The 10,706-nt window shown below is 45.3% G+C and overlaps 1 pseudogene; it reads right to left on the bottom strand.

The window, feature by feature from the left end:
• Nucleotides 1-1,660: 1,660 nt before the first annotated feature.
• On the bottom strand, nucleotides 1,661-9,579 carry LOC129143565 (developmental pluripotency-associated protein 2-like; annotated as a pseudogene).
• Between the last annotated feature and the right edge of the window lie 1,127 nt (nucleotides 9,580-10,706).

Genomic DNA, 10,706 nt, shown 5'->3' on the forward strand with positions numbered 1-10,706 from the left:
AGAAAGATGACGAAGAGTTTAGTTTCTTAGCTGTATGAAGGCTTCTGCCCGCCTGACCTGATTTACTGTGTTAATCAACCCACTATGTCTTTCTTTACAGATAATATAATGGTGAGTGCCTGCCTCCTTCCCAGGTATTAATATATTTTTCTAAATTCTGAATTAACGAGATCCTAATACATAAAGGGATTTATCAGAGAATTCGGTTTTTGGTTTTTTAAGGTTTGGAGGGGTTTTGTTGTTGTTGTTGTTGTTTAATCCAGGGGTTCTCTTTCTCTCATCTTATTTAATCCTGGATAAAAAGAAGTTTAAAAAATCCTGCATACAGCTACTGTCACAAAGCCAACTGAATCAAAAAACCTTCCCCACAGCCTATATCCCTCCTCTGAGTGGTTGGTCTGAATTTCTAGAGTTAAAAGATTTCTTTCTCTGGGTCCTTTGAAATAACCGTAATTAACACTTACATAGAGGCTTATGATACAATGGTATCGTCTAAAACAGGAGTCAGCAAACTATGTCCTGCAAAAGATTAGCAGTTGCAACAGAGACCATATGTCCCACAAAGCCAAAAATATTTACTGGTTGGCCCCTTACATAAAGTTTGCCATGCCCTGACATTCACTATCACATGGATCCTCGTAAGCACCTACCAAGAAGCTTCTTCCTGTTTTCATAGCCACAAGGACTTCAATATGAACAAGTATTCGAATTGACTTCTGAAACACTGCCCGCGAAGAATACCAACTTAGGGGTGGAGGGGGGAAAGGGGCAGGGGACGGTAGAGACGAGGATTAGAAATTTGACCCCAGTAAAGAAAATTAGCCATATGGAGAGAAAACAGAGAAAAAACTCCATGCTCTCCTACTGAACAGGATGCCCAAATGCCAGGACTGTTGTTCCACAAGCCTCTCCCCTTCCCCACGTTCCCCCTAAATATCCTCACGCTTATACAGTGGTGTGTTGAAGCCAGCTTGTGTGCTCATGAGAGGCAACTGTGTGCATCGTGTTCGGGCTCCACGTTCAGTGACATCACATTGGTAGTTTGACATCAGCCATGATAAAAGTATTTACACCACAAAAATCAGCAAAAGCTACAAATCAGGGCTTTCCCCCACCACCCGCCCCCTCCCTCCAGGGCTGACTGTTAAACATTTCCTACCACACCACAGCAGATATGTACATATATACATACGTACATACATACATACATAATTTCACATAAAAGGCACCATGTCATACATGGCATTTTCCCCTTCAGCTGCCAAATGTTAGCTGCAGACAGCTCACAGCTGAGTCTCTCTCCAGGAATTGCCCTAAGCTGAAGGGAACTGCCGCACCCCAGGTCTGCTTCCCTCCCTAGGGCAACCTCCTTGCAACTACTCCTCAAGGCCAAGATAAAAAGTGAAAAGGCCAGACTCATCTTAATGCAGAACAACTTCAGCTCCAAAGCTCCTCCCGGGTTCAGCTGGGACTTCTGTTGCAATTGCATTAGAGAGAGAGGGAGTGAGAGAGGGAGAGAGAGGGAGAGAGACAGAGAGAGAGACAGACAGAGAGAAAAGAGAAGAGAGAGGAGAGAGGAGAAAGGGGAGAGGAGAGAGGAGAGAGACAGAGAGAGAGAGAGAGAAAAGAGAGGAGAGAGGAGAGAGGAGAAAGGGGAGAGGAGAGAGGAGAGAGACAGAGAGAGACAGAGACAGAGAGGAGAGACCCATTTGTCCACAACCAACTTCTCTCTTCATCTCCTATCTTGAGTTACCTATTTCAGTTCATTTTTGATTTGCTTAAGGTTCTTTCTGGAGTATTTTTCTCAGATGGGATACCTGGATAATATACTTTTCTCTTTTCAGTGACTTTATTTTAATGAGTTTTCAGACTTACAGAAAGGTGCTCTTCAGATGGGGCTGTGTCACTGGTCAACCATCTTCACTGTGGAGTCCTAGTCACTACGATTTTGTGTTGCATATCATGAAGATTCATTCAAATTGTCTCCTCTTCCTTTCCTTCATAATAGGTTACATGGTCTGAAAGTACATCCCTCCTTCTCTAGTACATTGTATTCAAAGAGGTTGCTGCTGCTTCTCCATTGTCATTAATCTTTTCATCATCTTCTTATTCCTCTTAGCACAGTTGGGGCATAATATATTATCTTCTATGCCTGGGGATGGGAAAATGCAGGCAGGTAACAAGAAGAGAGAAATCATCCTCCTGTGAGTGGTAGGCACCCAGGCCTGATCTGCATGAAACTGCAGGTGTACCCAGCTCTTTGTGTCTGCTGAGAGACGTCTGCCATGGACCACACACCACCTGACATCAGAGGTTTGCATATCCAAAAGGCCTCAACAGAAACAGGATTGGAACATGAATTTACAGCCTTTGGCTGAACAGCTCTTGCACCAATTCTTGCCCATGATGCCAACATGGATGCCTGCACTGAAGTTATCACTTCAACTATATTAGTCTCTTCTGTTCTTTCATTCATCTCATAACTTTTCTGAAGCCTCTTGCTCTCTCGGTCACTGCCTTGTGTTTTCTCGAGCATCGCTGTAATCTGGTCTTATGTGATGTTTCAGGCGTATCTTGCTGTTGTTCAGGGAAAGCACGCCTACGGAGCCTCAGATAAACTTCTATTTTCTTGCCATTAGCACTCAAACCAAGTTGTTGACACCAGTCCCGCTAAGTGTCCCGACACACCTTATTAATGGGAGGCAAAGTGGTCGGCAAGGGAAGGGCTGGTATTTTGCACCAGCTTTTTGTGGAGCTGTAAATTGTTCATGTGTTTGAAGTGATGACCTTGATTATATTTCTTAGGCTTCTCCAGTTTGACATCAGAAGTTGAAGAAATACTTGGTTCCATTTGTTCCATATTTGGGTCATCTTTAACTGGCACCAGTGTCAAAATCACGCTTCCCTCATCAACTACTTCCCCCCTCAAAGAAATTCTTCTTGCTGCTATCCAAATTTGAGTCTGACATTTTCAGCAACACCACTGTCTTGTCCACTCAGTGATATGATTTTTAAAAATTAGGCTGGGCGCGATGGCTCATGCCTGTAATCCCAGCACTTTGGGAGGCCTAGGCAGGTGGATTGCTTGAGTCCAGGAGTTCAAGATCAGCCTGGGAAACATGGCAAGACCCCTGTCTCTACCAAAAAAAATATAAAAATTAGACAGGCACTGTGGCGCGTGCCTGTAATCCCACCTACTCGGGAGGGTGTAACTTTTCTTTTTCCCCTAGCCAGCAAAAGGTATTTTAGCTGGCTCAAGTATTTTATAGACCTCATTCCCCTATTTCCAGCTTCCCATTATTATAGGTGAGAAGTGTGACACTGTCTTTTCCGTTTCTTGGTAATTAATGTTTTTCTCTTTGTATTAAAGGGTGCAAAAGGTTCTCTTTTTACCTGCTATTCAAGAATTTAATTTGGATGGGTTTAGGTATGTGACTTTCAGGAACCCCACGAGTTCTTTTTAAACCTCAGACCCAAGTCTTTTTCACTCAAAGAAATTACCTTCTATCATTTATTTAATGATTCTCTCTTTCGTGTGTTCATTTTTCTCTTTCTCTTGCAACTCCTATTAGGTCTCCTGGATCTAGCCTCCTAGTCTCCTCTTTTGCCCTTATGATTTCCACCTCTGTGTTTTTGTTCTATATTTGGGATATTCTTGCACTTGGCCTTCTCAGCCTGCTTTAATGTATCCAATGAGTATTTTAGTCAAAGCTCCAGGAAGTCTGTGTTTCTTTGTTTTTGTTTGTTTGTTTGTTTGGGATACTGTGGTTGAATGTCCTTCTTGCACTTCTGCCCTGGCTGTCTATTCCAGCAGTGTGATTTCCATGAAGGGCTGTTCGGCGGATGCTTCCTCTCCCTCTCACTGCCCACTGAGGCCCTGTAGATGCAGAGTTGTTTTTTTGTATCTGTTCTTTGAAGTTCAAGGCCAGCTTCTGGGGGTTCTTTCAGTGATCACAGTCCTGTGAGTGGTGGGAGGGATGGCCCCTGTGGGCCATTAGTGTAGCTGGATATAAGGGGTCAGTCCCAATTAAGGCACGGGAAGGAAGGAGGCCTCTCAGTCCCACCACGTCCCCACGTTCAGCTTCTCTTCAGCAATCTGAGACCAGGAAAGCCCATTCATGAATGCCAAGGTAGCCCTTTCCATGGGTCCACGAGTCTAAAGGAACCAAGCGCAGGGCCTGCCACAATTACAGCCTCATCCCCAAGCTTTCCACCCACTGATTTACAGAGGAGAAATCCCCTCCCCAGCTCTCTTCACCGGGCCAAGATTTGAGTAGAGGGCCGACAGGGCACCATGTAATGAAAATCTCTATCTCGCCCCCAGCCCTTTCATAGACATCCAGGACACCCTGGATCTACTGTCCCTGGCAAATGCCTCCTTAACTTCTGAGATGGTTTAACTCTTTGTTCTCCACATCTCAAATCCAAGACACCCTGGATCTACTGTCCCTGGCGAATGCCTCCTTAACTTCTGAGATGGTTTAACTCTTTGTTCTCCACATCTGATTTCTTTGGATGAGTCATTCAAAGTTATGTGCATTAATGACAGATCCTTGAACAATTAGATTCACTTTAAAATTGTGTTCATTGGGAAAACAACTGGGTGAAAAGGGCAGATTACAAAGCACGTGTGTGTGTGTGTGTGTGTGTGTGTGTGTGTGTGTATCTCCCACATACACGGATATATCACATATACTCAGAAAAATGTTGGCATGGACGAACACCAAATTGTTACCTGTAGATGATGAAGTTATAAATACTTTTATTGTCCGCCTTTTTCTTATCTAAATTGTGTAATATTTCTTGTTTATGAAAGATAAAAGAGCCTGTTCAATTGTTAATTCAGCAAAATGCATTACAAAATGTCATTTGACTCTTACAGGTATTTTCAGAGCGTGTGAGGAGGGAGATGGCAACTCCACCTCTTCGTCTCAGTGTCTGTCAATGAGAGCCCACCTTGAGAGCCCCACGCTCTCAGCAGGCTCACCAGGCTGTTAGTAACCGGTAGAGAAAAGGAGGAGCACAGACAGAAGCTTCCTGCCCAGAGTCACCTAGGACGGCCCCCGCCCAAGGATGGACCCCAGCCTGGAACTGGCTCCAGAAGCAAAGGTTAGACACCTCTGATTTCCCAGGTGCCCCCAGTTGTCTAGTGCTGGCTCAAAGAGGCTGGACAGTCTCTCAGAGAAGAACCATTTCCAGGTGCCTGCCGAGTCTCCAGCACCAGGCACCAGCACTTAGCAGCCACTCGGGGAACTGGCTGAATGAATGATCTCACAGCCTCTCGGTTCACTTGATAAAATCAGACATATTAGTAGCTGTCATTGCTTACTCTTGGACCATCTTTGGATTTGCAATTCCATCTAGGTGAGGCATCAAAATTTGAGTTGTATAGGAAGATTTCAGCTCAACAAAAGGATTCACAAAAGGATTTGTTTAGGAAGATTTCAGCTCCTGCTGGTTCACACAAGAGGCTTCCTTTCAAAGAGCCGAATTCCCTATCAGTGGGCATGGCCTAGAAGGGGCTGGCTATCTCCTGTCAGAGGCGATATGGAGGAGTTCCGTGCTGGCTATGAAGAGAGACCAGAAGTGCTCTAAGCATCCCTCTAATTCAAACTCTATGACAAATGCAATTCCTGGTTCAGAAATCTTATGCAAATTTGCCTCTTCCTTCCAAAAATATTCTTCAACCCTGATGTCATTCCTGTGCCTATTAAAACTCTCCTTTGAGGCAGCCAACTATGATTCAAGGGAAAGGTTGAGTGGGTCCTTGTAGCAACCATGAGAGCAGCAGGCCTCCCTGACCCAAGAAAGCCTCCTTGGAGCACCCTGGACTGGCCTGGGATCAGTTAAGGAGAGTTTTACGGAACTGTGTCCTTGTCTGTTCCACAGGTATTTGAAGGAACAAATCCCAAGGAAGACATATTGTAGGACAGGTGATATTTAAAGTATTAACCAGAGATACAGAAGCACTAGCCACTCAGAAATGTTGTGACACCAGAGACATGACACAGAGCAGGATCTGCAGGTCCTCTGCATCTGCTTACTGGGGAGGTTCCAGGGTGGGGGCCGGGCAGCCAGTGCAGCAGGGCTGTGCTTGAGAAGCTAAGAGCAGCAGCCAGTTACCAACTGGTTCAGAAGGCTTTCAACAGTTGAAGAGCCAGAGTGGCCACACCAGCTAGAAATCAGCCTGGCTCTCCAACCACTTCTGAGCAGGCTGACCTTCTGGCAGAGGCTGCAGCCCCGTTCCTGCAAGCCACATTTTATGGAGTTCTTTTATTAGTCTCTCATGTAACCCATAGCCACATCATAAAATTAAGCACCCCATTCTGTACATCAAGTCCACTGACTTCTTGAGCCCTGATTAGCACTGGGCTTTTCCCTCTGGGAGTTCTATTAAAGTAACATTATAACGGACAGAAAAGGAGTCTTTGCTGGGAGCAGCCAAATCCGCAGACTGACTGAGCTTCTGCTGGAGTCACCATGTGGCACAGCGTGTCCTCCTTTATCGGAAGCGCCTTTGCCAGCTTCCTATCCATCGCTCTCTGCCTCTTTCATTCCTACCCCTCCCCATCCTTCTGTGGTAATCCCTCCCCCCTCCCAAGCTCCTTCCATCTCCTAAGATGACTTAATGCCACGAGTGGTTAAATGCTTGCCTGGAGTCACTGTCAGGGTAGCCCCAACTCACCCCTGAGAATATATTTAGCCTGTGGGTGATCGCCCAGTTGGAGAGGTTATCTTTAGCCTGGCAGAGGTTGGGAGTCAATCTGGGCCATGATATGAACAGCAGAGGGAGGAGGGAAAGGAAAGGAAACGAATACTCCAGAGTCTACAACAGCAGCACTCAAGTGTACTCAGGTGGTGGAGAACTAAAAGTCGAAGTGTGCTTCCTGAAACATGAGGCTCTTCCGGGAACACCCTGGAATAATGGTCTGTTTCATTCCATCCCATGAACTAAGAACAATTTTAATAGCAGAAAATATGGCTGCATTATGAGCAGGCAGTATAAAACCACAAGCACACATGTTCTTTAAAAAAAAAAAAAAAAGCCACAAACTCAGCATGATTGGTGGTTTTCAAGCTTTCCCATTCATATCTGTTTACTACTTCTTCATTAGTTTTGTTGCCTGCAGGTGCTAAAGGTTTAAAATGGAAGAACATGCATGGAAAAAATTTACATGGAAAAATTATATTACCGGAGTTAGGGAAAAGACCACTACTATTTGATTTTCAAGGTGAAACGCCTCAGTCCACCTCAGAATACCAAGGGCTGAGCTTGAAAAGCTCCAGGACCTATTTCTAAACTATTCAAGAAAGACCGCGCACTTTTCCTTAGGGCACAGAAGTAACTTTCCTTAACATCATCCCTCCTTTCCACTCACTAAATCTTCCCTGTTATTGTTTATATCCATGGCCTCTTGGTTGACCTTCCTTATAGAACAATCGATTAGAATATTTTTTCAAAACAACTGAATACTTGCTAGTTATGATTAGAGGGAACCTAGGTCCCAGTGTGAACCAAGGCCAAGAAGCCTCCGGGGGTGGGGAGGGACTCGCTCTGTAGGGAAGGAGACCCGCCAGGCCCTACCCCAAGTCAAACAGTCCTGCTCTTTGGAGGGGAAGAGCAGTTCATTCTGAGCGTCCCTCGGCCAGACATATCCGAGTTCTGTGAAGAGCAGCAGGACCAAAAGGGAAATTGGGAAAGACCATCTTGTTGAGGTCTTTCAGGAAATCAGAGCACAGATGGTAGAGCTTTGGGACTGAAAGCTCACACAGAGGGAAGAGGGTTGAATAATCTTTTTTTCCCCCCCAGAATCCCCAGAGCTTTCACTCCAGGGTGCCAGAGGGTGCCCAGCAGGAGCAGGCCCCTGGGAACTCCCAGGACAACCCAGAGGCAGTCCAGACAGCTGGGAGTCCTTTGCTGAGGGCAGGCTCTGGGTACAGTGCCCCTCAGAAGATCATCCCTACTCAGGTGGTGAGGCCTGGGGAAACTCAAGTTACTTTACCATGTACTTCAATAAGTGAGTCATCTCTTAGCCTTTTCTTCCCTAGATTGAATGATGCTCGTTCCATCAACTGGTTTATTAAGCGCACCCTTTATTTTGCCATTATATGAGTGCATTTTGGTCCTCTGTTCAACTAGAAGTTACCTTATTTGTCTCTACCAGTGTACAGCACAGTAACCAACAAGTCGGACATTTATGAATACTTTAACAAGAATCGACCCAACAAATAATTTCTAGATCTCTATCAGTTATGCTCCTTACCATCCATCTTGACAGTGTACTGGCACTTGCTACAATGGCCTAACATTTCCTATATCATTTGTGACTAACCGTGCATCCTTAGATCATTTTTCCACCACCCTTGAGTCAGACTAGCCTTTTTCCAGGTAATATTTGAGATATCCAAATTTTATTACTCCACACTTTTAATTACTGAATGTCATTCAGAATGTGCAAGAGTAGTCTTCTAGTTCTCAAGTTCAATGGGCCTTATATCCCTTTTCCAGAGTGCCAACAACTGTAACAATGTCATCAACACCTGCAACTGTATTCAGTTCACAACAGCCTCATTAAGTCATCATAAGAAAATATAGAAATATTGCATATGCATGCATGTAGCATCTCTGGGAAAAGAAACTTTTAATGACGGCTGCACCTGCGGAAGGAGATGAGTTGAGAAGTTGATGGTGGGAGGCAGAACGTTCACTGTATACGTTTTTGAATCATTTTAATTTTTAGATCATGTGCATGTATTACTTTTTCAATTAAACTTTTTAAAAACTAGCTCTAAACAAACAAACAAAAAATAACACAGAAAAAGACACAGCCCTGATCCCCTGGGCACTGGCCCTGACGGCTGCCTAGAGTTGATATTATACCCTATGGTGTCAAATGTCTCCTGTGTCATTGGCCCTATGGAATGCCTCACTGAATTCAAGATGGACTATGCAGTGACCTGCCTGGTTCCTGGCCCTCACAGCCCTCTCCCCGATAACTAGGGCAACATGACTTCCGCTTGTTGACTCAATGCTAGGCCCAAGCCCCAGGACTAATCCTGTTCCCAGTCTGGAGAGATGTGACGGGCTAGCAGCTTGGGTTACTCTGTCTCAACCCGCCTGGTTGCTGGCAGTGTCCTGCTCTTTGTGCTGTCTTGGCAGAGAGTGGTCCAGACCTTGTCTGGTGGAGACGCACATCTCCATTTTTAGCTTGCTTGATTGTGGAATTTATCAAGGGGTAAAGAGGAGACAAGAGATACCTATTCGATCACAGCCTTCCCACTCTCCTCCGTTTATTCACCAAAAGGGGTTACTAAGAACCTTCTATGAGTAGGATACTAAACCAGCCTGGGCAGAAGCAAGTAAGAAGCAAATGAGTATACCAGTGCTCTCCAGGAACTCACAGTCTAGTAATAAACACTAATGGGCTGGGTGCGGTGGCTTATGCCTATAATTCCAGCACTTTGGGGGGTCAACTTGGGAGAATCACTTGAGGCCAGGAGTTCAAGACCAGCCTGGGCAAAAGAGTGAGACCCATCTCTACAGAAATAAATTTATTTTTAAATTAAACTTATGTATGTATGTATGTATGTATGTATGTATTTATTTTGAGACAGGGTCTTGCTCTGTCACTCAGGCTGGAGTACAGTCACAGGCTGGAATGTGATCAGAGTTCACTGCAGCCTTGACCTCCCAGGCTCAGGCAATCCTTGCACCTTAACCTCCGTATTAGCTGGGACCACAGACGAGCGCCACCATGCCTGGATTTTTATTTTTTTATTTTTATTTTTATTTTTTTTTGTAGAGATGGGGGTCTTCTTATGTTGCCCAGACTGGTCTCAAACTACTGGGCTCAAGCAAATCTCCTGCCTTGGCCTCCTGAAGTGCTGGTATTAAAGATGGAAGCCACCGTGTCTGGCCAAAAAATTTTTTTAAATTAGCCAGAGGCCAGGTGCAGCGGCTCACGCCTGTAATCCCAACAGTTTGGGAGGCTGAGGAAGGCAGATCACCTGAGGTCAGGAGTTCGAGACCAGCCTGGCCAACATGGTGAAACCCCCTCTCTACTAAAAATACAAAAATTAGCTGGGCATGGTGGCTGGCACACGCCTGTAATCCCAGCTACTCTGGAGGCTGAGACAGGAGAATCGCTTGAACCCAGGAGGCGGAGCTTGCAGTGAGCCGAGATGGCGCCATTGCGCTCCAGACTGGGCTACAGAGCAAGACTCTGTCTCAAAAAAATAAAATAAATTAGCCAGGCATGGTGGCACACACCTGTAGTCCTAGTTACTTGGCAGGCTGAGGCAGGAGGATTGCTTGAGGCCAGGAGGATGAGGCTGCAGTAAGCCATTATCATGCCACGGCACTCCAGCCTGGGTGACATTGTGAGACCCTGTTTCTAAAAAATAAATTAAACAAATAAAAAATAAAGACTGATGGAGTCCAACTCAAGAACTTTAATGCAAACAGGCAGGTGTGAGGGAAGAGAGAGGAAAGGATTGCTTTCAATCACCGGCAGCAAGATAAGGAGCAGTCCAGGAAAGTTTTCAGAAGGGGATGACATTGCTATTAAGACTTACGAGCTGAAGGGAATTCAGTAGCTGCAGATAGAGCCTTTCAGATCGAGGAGGTGGCCCGCGAAGGGGATTCCACTGTCACAAAACATAAAGGCTCTGCACTTCCGTTCCCCACTCCTCGGAGAAGGAGGGTA

Source organism: Pan troglodytes, chromosome 2, assembly GCF_028858775.2.
Source record: "Pan troglodytes isolate AG18354 chromosome 2, NHGRI_mPanTro3-v2.0_pri, whole genome shotgun sequence".
NCBI classification, from domain to species: domain Eukaryota; kingdom Metazoa; phylum Chordata; class Mammalia; order Primates; family Hominidae; genus Pan; species Pan troglodytes.